General features: G+C 38.2%; 1 pseudogene; it reads right to left on the bottom strand.

Annotated features, from left to right (window-relative positions):
* Positions 1–4,147: 4,147 nt before the first annotated feature.
* LOC140641217 (elongin-C pseudogene) lies at positions 4,148–5,069 on the bottom strand (annotated as a pseudogene).
* Between the last annotated feature and the right edge of the window lie 3,002 nt (positions 5,070–8,071).

The following is an 8,071-nucleotide window of genomic DNA, read 5'->3' on the forward strand; positions in this document are numbered from 1 at the left end:
TGTAAGCAAAGATTGGCAAGACCTATGTGCAAGAGTACTGTCCTGCACAGAGGCATCGCCATGTTTAGCGACTAGCACTGACTCAAGAATCTCAAATGCTTTCCAATTGGGAACCAAGGATGTTCAGAAGGTGTGTTGGGCCTCACAACTGGGTTCTATTAAGTGTATTTAACAGTCTGCGTTTGCTCTATTTTTCCCCAAAGGTTCCAGTCTTAGGTGTCTTTATGGGCTGACTTCTTTGCCAAGAACTCCCATCTTTGTCACCTGCAGTGAAACCTTAAAGGGTAAAGGGCTAGGATTTTAGCTTCCGTCTTCAACATCACACTCACCCATAAGCCTGACACAATCTTGCACAGGGGAGATGGAGCTACCAGAACCAGGTATCCACACAGTGTCCCCTCTGAAGAGGTGCAGAGATACACCTGCCAGATGGAATGAAGGCCAAACACACTTCCTGTGACCCCTCATGAGGAGCAAAGGAAACAACCTGGTATGAGGGCTCAGATCTTGGGAGGGTTAAGCCCAATAAGGGTTGATGCCAATAAGGATTAAGAACGCAAGTTCCCAGGGCACCTGGGCAGTTCAGTCTGTTAACTGTCTGGCTCTTAATCTCAGTTCAGGTCTTGATCTCAGGGTCCTGAGTTCAAGCTCAGTGTTTCAAAAAATGCAAATTTTCATGAAATGTATCCAATGCATTGAGCAGAAGATGGAATAATTGCTACTACTAAGATGATTGTCACACATCCTGGATTTGTTATTGTACTAAGTGTACTTTGGAAGAAAAACATCATATTGAGGTGTTTGCTCAGGTGAGGAACAGAATTTGATGAGGGAGAGAAGAAAAGGCTCTAAGCCTCACCCATTTAGGGAGCAAGGGGCTCTGTCATCAATCAACACAGCCCTACAACAGATGGGCTTTCTTCCCGCTTACAGATAGGTGCTGGAGTGGGAGGTGGACAAATAAGGAGCCACCCTGTGTCTTCCTCCTGTGGTCCCCCTTGCAGCCAGAGAGAGCTTGGTGGTCTGATTTTTTACTTACCTTTGCTTCTTCCTCTTTGTGGTACAACAGACCATGAGATGAGAAGTGTGTGGCTACAAGGGCTGCCTGGGTGGCTTAGTCGGTTAAGCCTCTGTCTTCGGCTCAGGTTATGATCCCAGAATCTTGGGACTGAGTCCCTGTGCTGGATTTCCTGCTCAGCAGAGAGCCTGCTTCTTCCTCTCCCACTCCCCCTGCTCTCTGGTCTTCTCACACTCTCTCTGTGAAATAAAATCTTTGGGGAAAAGAAAAGTATGAGACTAAACACCTCTAAATTTGGAGAAATAACTGGGAACCAAGGCCTCACCCTGAGAAATAACCAAATGGATATAGACAGGAGCTCTGTTGGTGATTCTAGGCAATGTCACAGCCAGCCTGGCAGGGCAGAAGGAGGGCAGGGCCAGGGCACCAGTCAGTGGCTGAGCTCCAACTGGGTTATGCATAAACTGGAAATGCCAAGAGCCAGCTCCTACTTGTGTCCTCTCCTCCATGGGCCTGACAAACATGGACAGTGGTATGAGGCCTTGGCCTTTTTCACCCTACAAAGAGCGAGAAAACCCAAAAGACAAAGATTCCCAAAGGACTGACAGCTGATGATGCCACCAAGATGAAGAAGGAGAGGCCCATTATAGGGAAACACCAGAACAAAGACTGGAGCTATCTCAAAGAAGGAAGATGCTCTCCTAATAATAAGAGAACGATGTTAAATATTTATTCAATTTTTGTGTGTTGTCTTCTGTTTAGTCTCCCTGATAAAGAAGGTCCAGAAAGGCAGAGCTTTTTAGTTTTTAATAAATTTTATTTTTACAGCAATTTTAGGTTCAGAGCAAGATTGAGAGAAAGGTACACATTTGTCCCACATCCCCCTTGTCTGCACACATGATTAACCTCCGGCATTATCTATATTCTCCACTAAAGTGGTACTTTTGTTTCAATTTATGAACCTATATTGACACATCACAATTAGCTGAAGTCCAAAGTTTATGTTCAGGTTCAATCCCCATGTACAATCTATGGGTTTGGACAAAGGTACAATGATACACATCTATCATTACTGTATTCTACAGAGAAGTTTCAGTGTTCTGCCTAAACCTCCTTCCATCCGCTTTGACCCTGGCAACCACTGATCTTTTTCTAGTCATCCTATTTTTGCCTTTTCATATGCTCAAAGACTATATAGCTGGAGTCACCGAATGTCATATAGTTGGAATCATACAATATGCAGCCTTTTCAGATTGACTTCTTTCACTTAGTAATATGCGTTTAACATTTTTCCATGCCTTTTCATGGCATGATAGCTCATTTCTTTTTATCACTGAATAATACACTCCTTTTTCTGGATATATCCTAGTGTTTTTTGTTTGTTGGTTTTTTGGTTTTTGGGTTTTTTTTTAACCTCTTCACATCCTTAAGGACATCTTGGTTGCTTCTAAGTTATGGCAACAATGGATAAAATTCCTATAAATGTCTGTTTACAGGTTTTTATGTAAAGAAGATATTTTCAACTCTAGGTAACAGCAAGGAGCATGACTTACCAGATGATAAGAGTATGTTTAGTTTTCTAAGAAAATAGCAAACTTTCCTCCAAAGTGGTGGTACCATTTTTCAAACCCATCAGCAATGAATAAGAATATTACTCCACATCCTTCAGTGTCAGCGCTTAGAACTTTGACCATTCTAATAGGTGTGTAGGGGTATCTTATGGTTGCTTTGAATTTTCCAGATAATATAAGATGCAAAGCATCTTTCTATGTGCTTATTTGCCATCTGTATTTTTGCTGAGGTGTCTGTTAAGATTTTTTGCCATTTTAAATTGAGTTTTTTACTGAATTTTAAGGGTTTCTTTTCTTTCTTTCTTTTTTTTTTCTTTTTTTTTTTTTTTTAAGATTTTGTTTATTTATGAGAGAGAGAGAGAGAGACAGAGAATAGGCAAAGGGTTCCTGGGATCACACCTTGAGCTGAAGGCAGATGCTCAACCACTGAGCCATCCAGGTGTCCTGAATTTTAAGGGTTCTTTATATTTTTTATATAACGGTCCTTTAACAGATGTCTTCTGCAAATATTTTCTCCAAGTCTGTGGCTTGTCTTTTAATTCTTTTCATTGTTTTAGCAGAATAAAAAGTTTTAATGAAGTTCAGAAAATTATTTCTTTTGTGAATTGTTTCTATTGTTTTATTTAAAAGATCACTGCCAAACCCAATATTATAGAAGTTTTCTATTTTCTATAAGATTTATAGATTTGCATTTTATATTTAGATCTGTGATCTATTTTGAGTTAATTTTTGTGAAAAGTGTAAAGTCTAGGTTAATTTCTTGCATGTAGACATTTAGTTGTTCCAGCATTTGTTGAAAAACAATCTTCTCAATTGTACTGCCTTTGCTCCTTTGTCAAGTATCATCTGACTATATTTTTGTGGGTGTTTATACTACTGTGGGTTTTCTATACTGCTCCATTGATCTCTTTGTTTCTCCAATACAATACTGCCTGATTACCGTATCTTTTTTTTTAAAAAACTTGTTTATTTATTCATGAGAGATACAGAAAGAGAGGAGGCAGAGGGAGAAGCAGGCTCCCCGTGGGAAGCCTGATGCAGGACTCAATCTTATGACCCTGGGATCACAACCTGAGCAAAAGGCTGATTGATGCTCAACCACTGAGCCACCCAGGTGCCACGTGATTACTATATCTTTACATTTAGTTTCTGAAGTTGGGTAGTGTCAGCTCTCTTTGTTCTCTCTCAATATTGTGTTGGCTATTCAGGGTCTTTGTTCCTCTAAGTAAACTTTAGCATCAGTTAGTTGATAGCCACAAAAAAAGAATTTCTGGAATTTTTATTAGAATTGCATTAAATCTATAGATCAATTTGCGGAACAGTGAAATCTTAACCATATTGAGTGTTCCTATCCATGAACCTGAAATTCTTCATTTATTTAGTTTAATATCTTTAATCAGAGTTTTGTAGTTGTCTTCATATAGTCTTGTATATATCTTGTTAGATTTATACCTAAGCATTTTATTTTTTGGGTACTAATGTGAGTGGTATTGTGTTTAATTTCAAATTCCACTAGCTCATTGCTGTTTTTTTTTTTTTTTTTTTTTATTTATGATAGTCATACAGAGAGAGAGAGAGAGAGAGAGGCAGAGACACAGGCAGAGGGAGAAGCAGGCTCCATGCACCGGGAGCCCGATGTGGGATTCGATCCTGGGTCTCCAGGATCGCGCCCTGGGCCAAAGGCAGGCGCCAAACCGCTGCGCCACCCAGGGTTCCCCTCATTGCTGTTTTATAAGAAAGGGATTTACTTTCGTATTTTTACCTTATATCCTGAAATCTGGTGCTTTTTGTTTTGGAAAATTAATTATTAATTCAATTTCTGTAGTGGCTATGGCCTATTTATATTGTCTCTTTCTTGTGTAAATTTTGACAGATAGTGTCTTTCAAGGAGTTGGTCTATTTAATCCAGGCTATCAAATTTGTGGGTATAGTATGCCTTGATAACCCTTTCAATGTCTACGGATTCTAAAGTGACATCCTCTTGTTAACTTCTGTTGCCAGTAAGTTGTGTGTTCTCCTTTTTCTTAGACCAGCTAGAAGTTTATCAATTTTATTATCTTTTAAAAAAACAAGCTTTTTTTTTAAATACTGAAAAAAGTTAACAGTTTATTATAATTTATTTTATTTAACAATCTAGGAAGTTCACAGCCATCAGCAGTTCCAGTGCAATTTCAGGTGCAATTGGGAATTCAGGAATCTCTGTGGAGCTGTTAGTGTAGTGAACCTTGTAGGTAAAATACATGCATACTTTTGATAGCACATGTGAAGGGATCTCTCTAAAATTGACTTCATTAGTTTCATTCTCAGCCAACTGACCTGGGCCACTCAACATGGCTTTTATTGTTCCGGATGTTAGTGCATGTTCTCTTTTTACAATAAATTCATGACCATCCGAAGATATCAATTTGACATACATGGCATCAGGGCCTTCACAGCCACCATAGGTTTTCTCTTCTCCATCATGTTCTTATGAAATTCTACTTTACTTCGACAGGAACTTTAGTAGTTGTTTCTCGTCAGCCTTGCAGCCACCATATCCATCGTGCCAGCTCCCCACGCACCACCATAGCCCCCACTCCAGGGCCCAAAAACAAGCTTTTTAATGTCATTTGTTTTCTCTCTTTTGATTTCTTGTTTTCAATGTTATTTATATATGCTCTAATTTTCATTATTTATTTTCTTCTGCTTACTTTGAACTTAATGGGCTCTTTTTCTAGTTTCCTAAGGGGCAGTTTAAATGATTGATATTAGATCTTTTTCAACATATGCAGTTACTGATATAAATTATCCTCTAAACACTGCTTGCACTATGTTCCATTAATTTTGATTAGTTTTCATTTTCATTTAGTTGAAAATATTTCTAAAATTTTCCTCAAGATTTCTTTCTTGCCCCATGTCTCATTTAGAAGTACACTTTAATCTCCAAGTGTTTTGGGGAATATCCAACCATCTTCTGATTATTGATTTCTAGTTTAATCCATGTGGTTTGAGGGCAGATATTGCACAATTAATATCCTTTTAAAATTGTGTGTTTTGTGGTTGAATGTGGACTATTAAATAGTTTCATGTGAATCTGAGACAAATGTGTAACATGCTGCTGTTGGATGAATTAGTCTATTGAAGGTGCTGTTGATGTCAAGCAAATCTTCAGTGATTTTCTCCACATTGGATCTGCCCATTTCTGTGACAAGTGCTGAAGTCCCCAAGTCAATAGTGAGTAGATTGATTTATTTCTTCTTGCGGTTCTGTCAGTTTTTCCCTCACATATTTTGACATTCTGTATTTAGGTTCATACACATTAAAAACTGTTACATCCTCTCTAACAACTGACCCTTTATATTATTATGTAATGGTCCCCTTTACCCCTGATACGTTTCCTTGTTCAGAAGTTTATTCTGTTTGAAATTAATATAGCTACTCTTGTTTTCTTTTGGTTAGTGTTAGCATAAGATCTGTCTCTCCATCACTTACTTTTAATCTACATGTGTCTTTATTTTATTTTTAAAGACTTTATTTATCCATTTATAAGACACAGAGAGAAAGAGGCAGAGACACAGGCAGAGGGAGAAGCAGGCTCCCTTCAGGAGCTCGATGTAGGACTTGATCCCAGGACCCTGGGATCATGACCTGAACCAAAGGCAGACGCTCAACCATTGAGCTACCCTGGTGTCCCTATGCATCTTTATTTTAAAAGTAGGTTTCTTGTAGACAATACGCAGTTAGGTCATTTTTTTTAAACCTATCCTGACAATGTTTTTTGATTACTGAATTCAGGTCATTGATGTTCAACATCAGTACTGATATAGTTGGATTAATATCTGAATTTATTACAGTTTTTTTTAAATATTTTATTTATTCATTCATGAGAGACACAGAGAGAGAGAGAGAGAGAGGCAGAGACACAGGCAGAGGGAGAAGCAGGCTGCATGCAGGGAACCCGATGTGGGACTCGATCCCAGGTCTCCAGGATCACGCCCTGAGCTGAAGGCGGTGCTAAACCACTGAGCCACTCAGGCGTCCCTTATTACAGTTTTCTATTTGTTGCTTTTATTCTTTGTTTCTATTTTTGTCTTCCACTCTTTTCTGCTTCTTGTGGTTTTAACTGGGCATTTTATAGGATTCTAATTTCTCTCCTTAGCATAATAACATTTATTTGCTTTTTTTTACATTTCTTAATAAAACTTTGCAATACACATTTAAAACTAACCTGAATCTACTTTCAAGTAACACAATACTGCTCCATGGGTACTACAAATACATTATAATAAGAAAAAATATATTTAAATATATATATACACACACATATATATACACACATATATATGTGTATATATATATGTATATATACAGTGTGTGTTTGTGTATTTTTGTCCGAGAAAGTATTTCTTCTTCACTTTTGAAGGATAATTCCACAGGGTATGTAAATTCTAGGTTGGTGAGGCTTTTTTTCTATCACACTAAATACTTCACCCCCTCTCTTTCTTGCTGGCATGGTTTCCGAGAAGTTGGATATAATTTTTATCTTTGCTTCACTACAGGTAAAGTGGTTTAAAACAATTTTTTCAGGACTTTTTTTGTTTCTGGCTTTCTATGGTTTGAAAATGACATGTCTTAGGTGTAGTTTGGGGATTTATCTTATCTTGCTTTTTCTCTGAGTTTCCTGGATCAGTGGTTTGACAAGTGTTTGGCAAGAGTACAGGGAAATTCTCAGCCATTTGTATTTCAAAAATTGCTTCAGTTAATCTCTTTTTCTTCTCCTTCTGACATTTCCATTAACTGTATGTTACCCTTTCTGCAATTATCCTACATTCTTAGATACTGTCTTTTTTTCTCTTAGCTTTTCAGTTTTAGAACTTTTATTAAAATATCCTGAAGCTCAACGATTCTTTCCTCAATCCTGTCCAGTTACTAGTAGTCTTTGTTAGTAGTAGACTCCCTTAGGTAGTCTTTTCTTTATTTCTGTTATAGTGTTTTTGACATCTAGCATTTCTGTTTGGCTCTTTCTTCGAATTTCTATTTCTCTGTTCTTTTGCCTTCTAAGGGCAGAGTTTAGGAAAAGCTACAAACAAATGACCAAATAAATAAACTAAATCTCAAACGAATTAAAATTAAGAAGCCCACACAGAAAATTAATCACTGCCAACGGAGTCCATACATTTTCTGCCTACAGACACCATCAACTCCAGCTCTGCCATCTAGGAGATAGAAAGTCAGCTAATGGAGAGGCCATGAGCTGGGATACAGGATGCCTCCACAGCATCTTTGGGGAGGAAAGAGGGAAGTATGAGACAGATGAAGAAAGTGCCATTTATTCTTGTTCCTTGCCTTGGGCAGTAGGCAAAAACTCTGGTAGAAACAAATGTCTCAGGTGACATTAAAGGACAGGGGGATCCCTGGGTGGCTCAGCAGTTTAGCTCCTGCTTTTGGCTCAGGGTGTGATCCTGGAGTTCCGGGATAGAGTCCCATGTCGGGCTCCCTGCAT

The sequence above is a fragment of the Canis lupus genome, chromosome 1 (genome assembly GCF_048164855.1).
Source record: "Canis lupus baileyi chromosome 1, mCanLup2.hap1, whole genome shotgun sequence".
Classification (NCBI taxonomy): Eukaryota; Metazoa; Chordata; class Mammalia; order Carnivora; family Canidae; genus Canis; species Canis lupus.